At 40.2% G+C, this 14,589-nt stretch overlaps 3 pseudogenes; all 3 read right to left on the reverse strand.

The window, feature by feature from the left end:
* Nucleotides 1–287: 287 nt before the first annotated feature.
* LOC135051519 (5S ribosomal RNA) lies at nucleotides 288–406 on the reverse strand (annotated as a pseudogene).
* Nucleotides 407–7,109: 6,703 nt separating this feature from the next.
* LOC135051583 (5S ribosomal RNA) lies at nucleotides 7,110–7,228 on the reverse strand (annotated as a pseudogene).
* A 6,691-nt stretch (nucleotides 7,229–13,919) lies between these two features.
* LOC135051584 (5S ribosomal RNA) lies at nucleotides 13,920–14,038 on the reverse strand (annotated as a pseudogene).
* Nucleotides 14,039–14,589: the final 551 nt, after the last annotated feature.

The following is a 14,589-nucleotide window of genomic DNA, read 5'->3' on the forward strand; positions in this document are numbered from 1 at the left end:
ATAACAAAATAATAAATTCTTTGACATGTGGTACATAGGCATTGGATATCATAAATTTAGACTAAGATTTTAGTTCATCAACCAATGCCTATTGTAATGGTGTGTCCTGGTAACGGTTAATCTGCTATTTATAAATTTCTGATCAAAAAGTGCAATATGCAGAAGGCTCTAGATGAGTACATGATCAGAAAGAATGATTGAATTAGAAGAAAGGAATATAGATGTGAAATCGGTAACAGTCAAAGGTTGCTCCAACACCTCTGCTTTTCACATGAATGCAGAGATATTTATTACTGCACCTAATATTCCCTAGCAGTCTCCCATCTAGGTACTGATCAGGCTATTCACTGCTTAGCTTCCAAGATCAGGCGAGATTGGGCGTAGCCAGTGCGATATGGCAGTAATATCACATAGATTGTGAATGAGAGGGTGTATGGTTATTGGCACATACCAGATAGAGTACTTCTACTGTCCATTATTGCGCACAGTCTCTCTGTTACTTTTGCATTGCAGAGAAGTTATATGACTGGCGTCAGGATGAGAGAGTACTGAAAAAGCAAGATATAGGAAACGTATAGGTTCAGGGCCCGTCTTCTGCTGTCCACTGTCATATAAAATTTATATAGCGGGCAGTGGATGAGAGAGGCGGGTTACCTGGGCCTAATGAATATTAGTGTGAAATTACACAGATATCTTAAGGTTTCTTATGATAGTGCAGCATCCGAATTCAGATATTGCATATTCTTAATCCTAATAGTAGTGGGCAAAAGAAATATTATTTCCGCTGTTAGCGATGCTCCTAGGGTACTGCAAAGGGTAACCGAAACCAGCTGTTAGAGATATCCCAAAAACAAACGTAATAAATATGAATTATATTTCACTAATTGAAGTATGAGAATGAGAGAAAAAACCTCAAAGAGCGTTAGATGTCTTAACACTGTAAATAATAAGTAGCAGATTTAACAAATATTAAATAATTAGATGACCAAAATTTTGTCAAATATACGATACCAGGAGGTGAGTGGGCTGAACCGTGCACTGTTCGGCACCACTTAACACAGACGGCCGTTTCACCTGAAGGTGGCTTGTTCACTGTGTGAGGTAGTGGTGGAAGACAGTCTATTTAAGGCAAAAATGGGAGTGGTCTCAATGTAAGGGCCAATCACAGGAGAGAGGGAGTGAATTATGTGATGTCAATGAGACATCCTGCGCATCACTTCCGGTTTCAAAACCCGGAAGTTATGTCTATTCTGGTTATCTCAGGGGCCTATCTGTGGTTAGATAAGGCTTAAAATACTGAGTGGGATTAGATAAATGCATAAGGAAAATTGAAAAATTAAAGTTGATTGCTGGGGCCAAGATCGGAGCATTAGCTCCGTGACCGGAAGTACTTTGGTCACCGGACTTCTAAGGGACGTGTCACTAGACATTGACGCGTCACTCCCGATTACGAAGGCCGGAAGTGGCGCGGAAAGCCGTCACATCTGAGTTTATGTGCGGCTAAGTAGAGGATCATATAAGGCTGGGGATAACTAGGTGAGCCTAAAGAGGAGTGAGGGGGTACATACTTAATAGCCCGGACGATGAGGCCGCAATCGGAGTAAAAGCTCCATTACCGGAAGTGGCGTCAGAGCACCATCATGCAGGGAAAGCTTGGCTGCTTCACTTCCTATTTTGAAAAAACACACCCACATTCATGGTCACCGGACTTCTAAGGGGCGCGTCACTAAACATTGATGCGTCACTTCCGGTTGCGAAGGCCGGAAGTGGCGCGGAAAGCCATCACATCTGAGTTTATGTGCGGCTGAATAAAGGATCACATAAGGCTAGGGATAACTAAGTAAGCCTAAAGAGTGGTTTGGGGGTACATACTTGATAGCCCGGATGATGAGGCCGCAATCGGAGTGAAAACTCCGTGACCGGAAGTGGCGTCAGAGCACCATCATGCAAAAAAAGAAAAAAAGGCTTGGCTGCATCACTTCCTGTTTTGAAAAAAACAGGAAAAACTGTGTGCAACCAAAATTATTTGGGTTAAAAAATTGATCTCATGGTGGTATTTATGTTTAACTGGTTGCTAAGTAACCATGAAGTGAGTAAAAGGATGATATTTATGCTGAATTGAGAAAAATAAATAATTAAAGTATGCATTAATGATCTATAACTATAAATAGCTGATTAGGGGTGAGGAGAAAAGAAATAAGAAAAAAGAAAAAAAGAGGAAAGAAAAAATTGCTAGTATAATAATGATGATACGGTTGCAACCAGAACATATTAGGGTATCAGGTTCAGCACGCTTGCATACTAAATTATTGAAGGAAAAAGAAAGGAAATAACTGAGTGCAGCCTCTATAGTAGAGCAGGAGGAGTCATGTGATTATTTTTATTTATGTGGTTCCTAAGTAACTATATAGTGAGTAGAAGTTAGTACCGTGTTGGCGCAGTAATAGGTGTATAGTAATTAATTGGAATATAGAATTTAATTGGGTAGGATGTGAGGGAGGGAATCAGGGAAAATTTGGGAGAGGGGGGATTCTGGTTAATGGTGGTCCTATTGAGGAAAAAGAAGAAGAAGAAGGGAAAGGGGGAAAAGGGTGTGAACCTTATATGCTAGGAAAAATAGGGGTGGAATGTGAACTAAAGGAGCAGTGGATTGGTATACCAGATTAACATTGCATCTTGATGAGGGAGGGATTGTGAATATGAGGAATGTCTGTGAAAAGAAGTGGGTCATTGTAAATTCATATTGGGGGGAGTGCCTTGAAGGTATGGATGTGGGTATGGGTTAATTGTGTGAATGTGAGGGAATGGGTGAAAATGCTGGATAGGGAGGTTAATTGGATGGGGACAGAAGAAAAAGGGGGGGAGAAAGGAGGGGGGGGGGGGGGGTTGGTGTGTGGAACCTTAGTATAGGTATATTAAAGAACATCAAATAAAAACTCCATAATTTATATGTTCATTCATGCCTTTTGGTGCAAGACAGTTTAGTTTGAAGGTCCATTCGGATTCATGTTTTAGCAATTCTTGCATCAAATCTCCTCCGCGTATTCCTAAGCTTATTCTTTCCAGACCAAAGGCTTTAAGTTCTTTGGGATTGCCCTGATGATGGTTGAAAAAATGGCGTGCCACTGACGTTAATTTTTTCATTTTTTGAATATTGGATGATGCATTTCTCACAGAGCCTATGTGTTCCAAAATACGTTGTTTCAGGGCTCTTGTGGTAATGCCGACATATTTCATGTCACAACTACATGATATACAGTATACAACCCCAACTGCATTGCAGTTGATAAATTGGTTGATTGGTTTTTCTTCTCCATATCGATCAATAACAGAAGATGTCTTGACCATATGTGGGCATGCTTTGCAATTTCCGCATGGGAAGGAGCCCTTAATGGTTGGCTGTTTTTTAGGGTTTTTGGTGAAGTGGCTACTGGTGAGTTTGTCTTTAAGGTTTCTGGACCTTCTCCAACTCATGGAGGGTTTTTGTCCTATTGTCTCTGCTAGGTCATTGTCTAGAAGTAAGACTGGCCAGTGCCTGTTAATGGATTCCTGTATCTCCCTCCACTCTCTACAAAAAGTGCCCACGAATCTGAGCTTGTTATCCTGTTCCGGTGATTTGTGAATTTTTGTCTGTGGAAAGATCAACGTGTCCCTCGGTGTCTGGCTGGTGTGCCATTTGGCTTTTTTGATAGACCTGTGACTGTAGCCACATTCTCGTAATCTTGTTGTTAGTTCCTTGCTTTTCTGCGAGAAGGTTGAAGAATCTGAGCAATTTCTTTTCAAGCGTAAGAACTCACCCTTAGGGATATTTTCCACTGTCGGGGGGAAGTGTGCGCTTGTCTGATGTAAAAGGCTGTTTGTAGATGTTTCTTTGCGATACAGTTTGGTTTCTATCTGGCCATTGGGTTCTCTGGAAATCACTAGGTCTAAGAAGCATACTGAATCCTTGCTAATGTGGTGTGTGAGTTTGAGATTATTCTCATTGGTGTTCAATTCCTCAATGAATGTTAGTAATAACTTTCTGTCACCTTCCCATATCATGATGATATCATCGATGTAGCGCCACCACGCAACTACATGCCGTGTATACTTCTCATTGTTAGGATGCATCACAATTTCCCTCTCCCACCAGCCTAAGAACAGGTTCGCATACGTTGGTGCACAGGCTGCGCCCATCGCTGTACCGCGAGTTTGAAGGTAAAACCTGTCGTTAAAGGTGAAGTAGTTCCTCGTTAATATAAATTCCAATAGTTCAATTAATAGGTCATGGAACTCATTGTTGCCAGCCATTTCGAGAAAGTATCTGACTGCTTTTATACCGATCTGATGTTTGATACTGGTGTAGAGCGATTCTACATCGAGTGTTACCAATAGGTGGTTGTCATCGAGTTGGACATCATGTAGTTTTTGAAGTACATCTGTTGTGTCCCGCAGATACGAGGGCGGATTTAACACATGTTGTCGTAAGTGCAGATCCAAAAAGGTACTCGGTTTTTCCAGAATTCCACCCTGTTCCGATACAATTGGTCGTCCTGGTGGTACGGTGATGTTTTTATGAACCTTCGGTAGAAGATATAGTGTGGGTGTTTTGGGTTTGGTGGTTGTTAAATACTCAGTTTCCTCCTTGGTTAGAGTGCCTTGAGAGTATGCTCGATCTAAAATCCTATTGAGGGCGATCCTAAAGTTGTCAGTTGGATCGAACGTTATTTGTTTATAACACTGTATATCCCCCAGTTGTCTCATTGCTTCAATAATATACATTGATTTAGGCCAAAGGACAATGTTGCCCCCCTTGTCAGAGGGCTTGATTACTATATCCGACCAGGACTGTATTTCTCGCGGGGTTCTTCTTTCCATTTTGCTTAGATTGTCGCCATAGAATGGCTTAGATTTGGACTTGGTGTAAATTTTATCTAGGTCACGGGCTACTAACTCTTGAAATACTCTGGTTTCAGGTGAGATATGCTCAGGAGGAAAGAAGGTAGATTTTTTCTTACATTTAGGTCTCGTTGACATGCCTGTTGTGTCCAATTCACCAGTGTGAAGTTCCTCTAGTGTTGCTAGAGCCTCTATTTCTTCTGTGGTGAGTGGTTCGTCTGTTTGATTATGTTCTGTGTCGTTAGCCAACAGAGATTCTTGACGCATTGAGAAGAATTTTCTGAGAAGTAGTTTCCGCCCAAAAAGTTTTAAATCCTTTTCCCAAAGGAAGCGATTCAGCGGTTGTGTAGGCGAGAAGGATAAACCTTTGGATAAGAGAGTGATATGGTCATCAGTAAGGATTTTGTCTGAAAGATTAATAACTCTGAGATTGGCCTCCTGTGTTACTTCCTCCTGTTGTTTCTGACTGGGTATCTGGGTTCCCAATTGGTTTGTTCTCGTTGCTTTCTTGCTCCCCCTCCTCGTCTTCCTCTTTGTCGAAATCTTGATCTTCCTCCCCTCCTGTCTGATCCTAAAAAATTAGTCGATGTCGAGTCGTCCCTATAATTGTAAGCTTCTCCTTCCGAATAGCCAGGGTCAGAATATTATTCTCCACCTGATGATTCTGCCTCAGAGGAAGTGTATCTGTCTTGCGACTGCGTGTAATCTCTGTGTGTGGATGTTTTACTCCAACAAAATATGTTGCCTTTCTTGAAATCCCTCATGTCTCTAACAAATTTACTTTTCTTTCTATCAATAATTTTTTGTTCGTAGGGTTCAAGTTCTTTCTTGTTCTTTTCAAAAGTTTGTTGGAATTTAGTCTTGGTTTCCCATTCTTCAAGGCTTTTCCCTAGGTCTTCTATTTCTTTTTCACATGCATTAAGTACTAAGTGATTGTGCTTAATTAAGATAGCCATGAGGTCTTGGGAACATTTCAGAAGTACTCCTTCCCATTCTGTTGTTAGACTGTCCGTAGTTAGTTGAAAGGTCGGGAAGATCTTGGGTCTCAGACCTCTTGGAGTGATTTTATTTTTTACGTAACTTTCCAAAGTTTTAACATCCCATGAGGAGCGCATTCTCTTCTGCAGACAAGATCTTAATTTGTTGAGTTCTGAGTCCCACCCTAGGTTGCCTGAAGATAAGTCTGTTCCACTATTGAAAATGTCTTCCACACTTTGTGATGAAACATGTCTACTACTTAGTTCATTACGAAGGCTAAAAGAAGCCATGTTGGAACTAATAGTAGATAACTGACTTAGTGTCAAAGAAAAGGGGGGGAAAAATAATAGTTTTTTTGGAATGAAAAATTATGACAAATAGATAAACAATATACGTTACTGTAGAGGTGTGTGTGATAAATGAGTGTACTACAACGGTGATATGCCAAAAATCGGCTTAATGGGACACAAATGTCCTGTCCGTGCTGGAACCTGAAGCTGAAGATTCAATCAGCATAGATGATCAGGAGAAGGTCAGTTTGGTGCCGCACAGGACTATAAAGAAATTTTCTTTAGAATGGGCTCTTATAAAATTTGTCCCTTGTGAACCAACAGTGCATATGCATAAGAAATGCCTGTATCGGTATTCAAGGAGTTACTGTTGTTGGTGGTGCACCCAGAGTCAATAGTATGTGTCAAAGTTACTGTACAAAAGGAAAAGAGAGACTCTGTGTTGGGGCACGCTTGAAAAACTAAAACTTAACTTTTAATTAAAGTATGATAAAATTATGGTACACAAATAAACACACATATATAATATATAATATATGATACATAATACTTCAGAAGAAGGTCAAATGATTCTCACTAGAAAAATAATAATTAAGAGTGACAATTCTCTAAGTAATATTAGTATTTAAGGTGACAGTGACACCTGAGATGAAAATATTAAGAATTTAATTTCAGCATAACAAAATAATAAATTCTTTGACATGTGGTACATAGGCATTGGATATCATAAATTTAGACTAAGATTTTAGTTCATCAACCAATGCCTATTGTAATGGTGTGTCCTGGTAACGGTTAATCTGCTATTTATAAATTTCTGATCAACAAGTGCAATATGCAGAAGGCTCTAGATGAGTACATGATCAGAAAGAATGATTGAATAAGAAGAAAGGAATATAGATGTGAAATCGGTAACAGTCAAAGGTTGCTCCAACACCTCTGCTTTTCACATGAATGCAGAGATATTTATTACTGCACCTAATATTCCCTAGCAGTCTCCCATCTAGGTACTGATCAGGCTATTCACTGCTTAGCTTCCAAGATCAGGCGAGATTGGGCGTAGCCAGTGAGATATGGCAGTAATATCACATAGATTGTGAATGAGAGGGTGTATGGTTATTGGCACATACCAGATAGAGTACTTCTACTGTCCATTATTGTGCACAGTCTCTCTGTTACTTTTGCATTGCAGAGAAGTTATATGACTGGCGTCAGGATGAGAGAGTACTGAAAAAGCAAGATATAGGAAACGTATAGGTTCAGGGCCCGTCTTCTGCTGTCCACTGTCATATAAAATTTATATAGCGGGCAGTGGATGAGAGAGGCGGGTTACCTGGGCCTAATGAATATTAGTGTGAAATTACACAGATATCTTAAGGTTTCTTATGATAGTGCAGCATCCGAATTCAGATATTGCATATTCTTAATCCTAATAGTAGTGGGCAAAAGAAATATTATTTCCGCTGTTAGCGATGCTCCTAGGGTACTGCAAAGGGTAACCGAAACCAGCTGTTAGAGATATCCCAAAAACAAACGTAATAAATATGAATTATATTTCACTAATTGAAGTATGAGAATGAGAGAAAAAACCTCAAAGAGCGTTAGATGTCTTAACACTGTAAATAATAAGTAGCAGATTTAACAAATATTAAATAATTAGATGACCAAAATTTTGTCAAATATACGATACCAGGAGGTGAGTGGGCTGAACCGTGCACTGTTCAGCACCACTTAACACAGACGGCCGTTTCACCTGAAGGTGGCTTGTTCACTGTGTGAGGTAGTGGTGGAAGACAGTCTATTTAAGGCAAAAATGGGAGTGGTCTCAATGTAAGGGCCAATCACAGGAGAGAGGGAGTGAATTATGTGATGTCAATGAGACATCCTGCGCATCACTTCCGGTTTCAAAACCGGGAAGTTATGTCTATTCTGGTTATCTCAGGGGCCTATCTGTGGTTAGATAAGGCTTAAAATACTGAGTGGGATTAGATAAATGCATAAGGAAAATTGAAAAATTAAAGTTGATTGCTGGGGCCAAGATCGGAGCATTAGCTCCGTGACCGGAAGTACTTTGGTCACCGGACTTCTAAGGGACGTGTCACTAGACATTGACGCGTCACTCCCGATTACGAAGGCCCGAAGTGGCGCGGAAAGCCGTCACATCTGAGTTTATGTGCGGCTAAGTAGAGGATCATATAAGGCTGGGGATAACTAGGTGAGCCTAAAGAGGAGTGAGGGGGTACATACTTAAAAGCCCGGACGATGAGGCTGCAATCGGAGTAAAAGCTCCAAGTGGCGTCAGAGCACCATCATGCAGGGAAAGCTTGGCTGCGTCACTTCCTATTTTGAAAAAACACACCCACATTCATGGTCACCGGACTTCTAAGGGGCGCGTCACTAAACATTGATGCGTCACTTCCGGTTGCGAAGGCCGGAAGTGGCGCGGAAAGCCATCACATCTGAGTTTATGTGCGGCTGAATAAAGGATCACATAAGGCTAGGGATAACTAAGTAAGCCTAAAGAGTGGTTTGGGGGTACATACTTGATAGCCCGGATGATGAGGCCGCAATCGGAGTGAAAACTCCGTGACCGGAAGTGGCGTCAGAGCACCATCATGCAAAAAAAGAAAAAAAAGGCTTGGCTGCATCACTTCCTGTTTTGAAAAAAACAGGAAAAACTGTGTGCAACCAAAATTATTTGGGTTAAAAAATTGATCTCATGGTGGTATTTATGTTTAACTGGTTGCTAAGTAACCATGAAGTGAGTAAAAGGATGATATTTATGCTGAATTGAGAAAAATAAATAATTAAAGTATGCATTAATGATCTATAACTATAAATAGCTGATTAGGGGTGAGGAGAAAAGAAATAAGAAAAAAGAAAAAAAGAGGAAAGAAAAAATTGCTAGTATAATAATGATGATACGGTTGCAACCAGAACATATTAGGGTATCAGGTTCAGCACGCTTGCATACTAAATTATTGAAGGAAAAAGAAAGGAAATAACTGAGTGCAGCCTCTATAGTAGAGCAGGAGGAGTCATGTGATTATTTTTATTTATGTGGTTCCTAAGTAACTATATAGTGAGTAGAAGTTAGTACCGTGTTGGCGCAGTAATAGGTGTATAGTAATTAATTGGAATAAAGAATTTAATTGGGTAGGATGTGAGGGAGGGAATCAGGGAAAATTTGGGAGAGGGGGGATTCTGGTTAATGGTGGTCCTATTGAGGAAAAAGAAGAAGAAGAAGGGAAAGGGGGAAAAGGGTGTGAACCTTATATGCTAGGAAAAATAGGGGTGGAATGTGAACTAAAGGAGCAGTGGATTGGTATACCAGATTAACATTGCATCTTGATGAGGGAGGGATTGTGAATATGAGGAATGTCTGTGAAAAGAAGTGGGTCATTGTAAATTCATATTGGGGGGAGTGCCTTGAAGGTATGGATGTGGGTATGGGTTAATTGTGTGAATGTGAGGGAATGGGTGAAAATGCTGGATAGGGAGGTTAATTGGATGGGGACAGAAGAAAAAGGGGGGGAGAAAGGGGGGGGGGGGTTTGGTGTGTGGAACCTTAGTATAGGTATATTAAAGAACATCAAATAAAAACTCCATAATTTATATGTTCATTCATGCCTTTTGGTGCAAGACAGTTTAGTTTGAAGGTCCATTCGGATTCATGTTTTAGCAATTCTTGCATCAAATCTCCTCCGCGTATTCCTAAGCTTATTCTTTCCAGACCAAAGGCTTTAAGTTCTTTGGGATTGCCCTGATGATGGTTGAAAAAATGGCGTGCCACTGACGTTAATTTTTTCATTTTTTGAATATCGGATGATGCATTTCTCACAGAGCCTATGTGTTCCAAAATGCGTTGTTTCAGGGCTCTTGTGGTAATGCCGACATATTTCATGTCACAACTACATGATATACAGTATACAACCCCAACTGCATTGCAGTTGATAAATTGGTTGATTGGTTTTTCTTCTCCATATCGATCAATAACAGAAGATGTCTTGACCATATGTGGGCATGCTTTGCAATTTCCGCATGGGAAGGAGCCCTTAATGGTTGGCTGTTTTTTAGGGTTTTTGGTGAAGTGGCTACTGGTGAGTTTGTCTTTAAGGTTTCTGGACCTTCTCCAACTCATGGAGGGTTTTTGTCCTATTGTCTCTGCTAGGTCATTGTCTAGAAGTAAGACTGGCCAGTGCCTGTTAATGGATTCCTGTATCTCCCTCCACTCTCTACAAAAAGTGCCCACGAATCTGAGCTTGTTATCCTGTTCCGGTGATTTGTGAATTGTTGTCTGTGGAAAGATCAACGTGTCCCTCGGTGTCTGGCTGGTGTGCCATTTGGCTTTTTTGATAGACCTGTGACTGTAGCCACGTTCTCGTAATCTTGTTGTTAGTTCCTTGCTTTTCTGCGAGAAGGTTGAAGAATCTGAGCAATTTCTTTTCAAGCGTAAGAACTCACCCTTAGGGATATTTTCCACTGTCGGGGGGAAGTGTGCGCTTGTCTGATGTAAAAGGCTGTTTGTAGATGTTTCTTTGCGATACAGTTTGGTTTCTATCTGGCCATTGGGTTCTCTGGAAATCACTAGGTCTAAGAAGCATACTGAATCCTTGCTAATGTGGTGTGTGAGTTTGAGATTATTCTCATTGGTGTTCAATTCCTCAATGAATGTTAGTAATAACTTTCTGTCACCTTCCCATATCATGATGATATCATCGATGTAGCGCCACCACGCAACTACATGCCGTGTATACTTCTCATTGTTAGGATGCATCACAATTTCCCACTCCCACCAGCCTAAGAACAGGTTCGCATACGTTGGTGCACAGGCTGCGCCCATCGCTGTACCGCGAGTTTGAAGGTAAAACCTGTCATTAAAGGTGAAGTAGTTCCTCGTTAATATAAATTCCAATAGTTCAATTAATAGGTCATGGAACTCATTGTTGCCAGCCATTTCGAGAAAGTATCTGACTGCTTTTATACCGATCTGATGTTTGATACTGGTGTAGAGCCATTCTACATCGAGTGTTACCAATAGGTGGTTGTCATCGAGTTGGACATCATGTAGTTTTTGAAGTACATCTGTTGTGTCCCGCAGATACGAGGGCGGATTTAACACATGTTGTCGTAAGTGCAGATCCAAAAAGGTACTCGGTTTTTCCAGAATTCCACCCTGTTCCGATACAATTGGTCGTCCTGGTGGTACGGTGATGTTTTTATGAACCTTCGGTAGAAGATATAGTGTGGGTGTTTTGGGTTTGGTGGTTTTTAAATACTCAGTTTCCTCCTTGGTTAGAGTACCTTGAGAGTATGCTCGATCTAAAATCCTATTGAGGGCGATCCTAAAGTTGTCAGTTGGATCGAACGTTATTTGTTTATAACACTGTATATCCCCCAGTTGTCTCATTGCTTCAATAATATACATTGATTTAGGCCAAAGGACAATGTTGCCCCCCTTGTCAGAGGGCTTGATTACTATATCCGACCAGGACTGTATTTCTCGCGGGGTTCTTCTTTCCATTTTGCTTAGATTGTCGCCATAGAATGGCTTAGATTTGGACTTGGTGTAAATTTTATCTAGGTCACGGGCTACTAACTCTTGAAATACTCTGGTTTCAGGTGAGATATGCTCAGGAGGAAAGAAGGTAGATTTTTTCTTACATTTAGGTCTCGTTGACATGCCTGTTGTGTCCAATTCACCAGTGTGAAGTTCCTCTAGTGTTGCTAGAGCCTCTATTTCTTCTGTGGTGAGTGGTTCGTCTGTTTGATTATGTTCTGTGTCGTTAGCCAACAGAGATTCTTGACGCATTGAGAAGAATTTTCTGAGAAGTAGTTTCCGCCCAAAAAGTTTTAAATCCTTTTCCCAAAGGAAGCGATTCAGCGGTTGTGTAGGCGAGAAGGATAAACCTTTGGATAAGAGAGTGATATGGTCATCAGTAAGGATTTTGTCTGAAAGATTAATAACTCTGAGATTGGCCTCCTGTGTTACTTCCTCCTGTTGTTTCTGACTGGGTATCTGGGTTCCCAATTGGTTTGTTCTCGTTGGTTTCTTGCTCCCCCTCCTTGTCTTCTCTTTGTCGAAATCTTGGTCTTCCTCCCCTCCTGTCTGATCCCAAAAAATGAGTCGATGTGGAGTCGTCCCTATAATTGTAAGCTTCTCCTTCCGAATAGCCAGGGTCAGAATATTCTTCTCCCCCTGATGATTCTGCCTCAGAGGAAGTGTATCTGTCTTGCGACTGCGTGTAATCTCTGTGTGTGGATGTTTTACTCCAACAAAATATGTTGCCTTTCTTGAAATCCCTCATGTCTCTAACAAATTTACTTTTCTTTCTATCAATAATTTTTTGTTCGTAGGGTTCAAGTTCTTTCTTGTTCTTTTCAAAAGTTTGTTGGAATTTAGTCTTGGTTTCCCATTCTTCAAGGCTTTTCCCTAGGTCTTCTATTTCTTTTTCACATGCATTAAGTACTAAGTGATTGTGCTTAATTAAGATAGCCATGAGGTCTTGGGAACATTTCAGAAGTACTCCTTCCCATTCTGTTGTTAGACTGTCCGTAGTTAGTTGAAAGGTCGGGAAGATCTTGGGTCTAAGACCTCTTGGAGTGATTTTATTTTTTACGTAACTTTCCAAAGTTTTAACATCCCATGAGGAGCGCATTCTCTTCTGCAGACAAGATCTTAATTTGTTGAGTTCTGAGTCCCACCCTAGGTTGCCTGAAGATAAGTCTGTTCCACTATTGAAAATGTCTTCCACACTTTGTGATGAAACATGTCTACTACTTAGTTCATTACGAAGGCTAAAAGAAGCCATGTTGGAACTAATAGTAGATAACTGACTTAGTGTCAAAGAAAAGGGGGTGGAAAAATAATAGTTTTTTTGGAATGAAAAATTATGACAAATAGATAAACAATATACGTTACTGTAGAGGTGTGTGTAATAAATGAGTGTACTACAACGGTGATATGCCAAAAATCGGCTTAATGGGACACAAATGTCCTGTCCGTGCTGGAACCTGAAGCTGAAGATTCAATCAGCATAGATGATCAGGAGAAGGTCAGTTTGGTGCCGCACAGGACTATAAAGAAATTTTCTTTAGAATGGGCTCTTATAAAATTTGTCCCTTGTGAACCAACAGTGCATATGCATAAGAAATGCCTGTATCGGTATTCAAGGAGTTACTGTTGTTGGTGGTGCACCCAGAGTCAATAGTACGTGTCAAAGTTACTGTACAAAAGGAAAAGAGAGACTCTGTGTTGGGGCACGCTTGAAAAACTAAAACTTAACTTTTAATTAAAGTATGATAAAATTATGGTACACAAATAAACACACATATATAATATATAATATATGATACATAATACTTCAGAAGAAGGTCAAATGATTCTCACTAGAAAAATAATAATTAAGAGTGACAATTCTCTAAGTAATATTAGTATTTAAGGTGACAGTGACACCTGAGATGAAAATATTAAGAATTTAATTTCAGCATAACAAAATAATAAATTCTTTGACATGTGGTACATAGGCATTGGATATCATAAATTTAGACTAAGATTTTAGTTCATCAACCAATGCCTATTGTAATGGTGTGTCCTGGTAACGGTTAATCTGCTATTAATACATTTCTGATCAACAAGTGCAATATGCAGAAGGCTCTAGATGAGTACATGATCAGAAAGAATGATTGAATAAGAAGAAAGGAATATAGATGTGAAATCGGTAACAGTCAAAGGTTGCTCCAACACCTCTGCTTTTCACATGAATGCAGAGATATTTATTACTGCACCTAATATTCCCTAGCAGTCTCCCATCTAGGTACTGATCAGGCTATTCACTGCTTAGCTTCCAAGATCAGGCGAGATTGGGCGTAGCCAGTGAGATATGGCAGTAATATCACATAGATTGTGAATGAGAGGGTGTATGGTTATTGGCACATACCAGATAGAGTACTTCTACTGTCCATTATTGCGCACAGTCTCTCTGTTACTTTTGCATTGCAGAGAAGTTATATGACTGGCGTCAGGATGAGAGAGTACTGAAAAAGCAAGATATAGGAAACGTATAGGTTCAGGGTCCGTCTTCTGCTGTCCACTGTCATATAAAATTTATATAGCGGGCAGTGGATGAGAGAGGCGGGTTACCTGGGCCTAATGAATATTGGTGTGAAATTACACAGATATCTTAAGGTTTCTTATGATAGTGCAGCATCTGAATTCAGATATTGCATATTCTTAATCCTAATAGTAGTGGGCAAAAGAAATATTATTTCCGCTGTTAGCGATGCTCCTAGGGTACTGCAAAGGGTAACCGAAACCAGCTGTTAGAGATATCCCAAAAACAAACGTAATAAATATGAATTATATTTCACTAATTGAAGTATGAGAATGAGAGAAAAAACCTCAAAGAGCGTTAGATGTCTTAACACTGTAAATAATAAGTAGCAG

Source organism: Pseudophryne corroboree, chromosome 2 (genome assembly GCF_028390025.1).
Source record: "Pseudophryne corroboree isolate aPseCor3 chromosome 2, aPseCor3.hap2, whole genome shotgun sequence".
NCBI lineage: Eukaryota > Metazoa > Chordata > Amphibia > Anura > Myobatrachidae > Pseudophryne > Pseudophryne corroboree.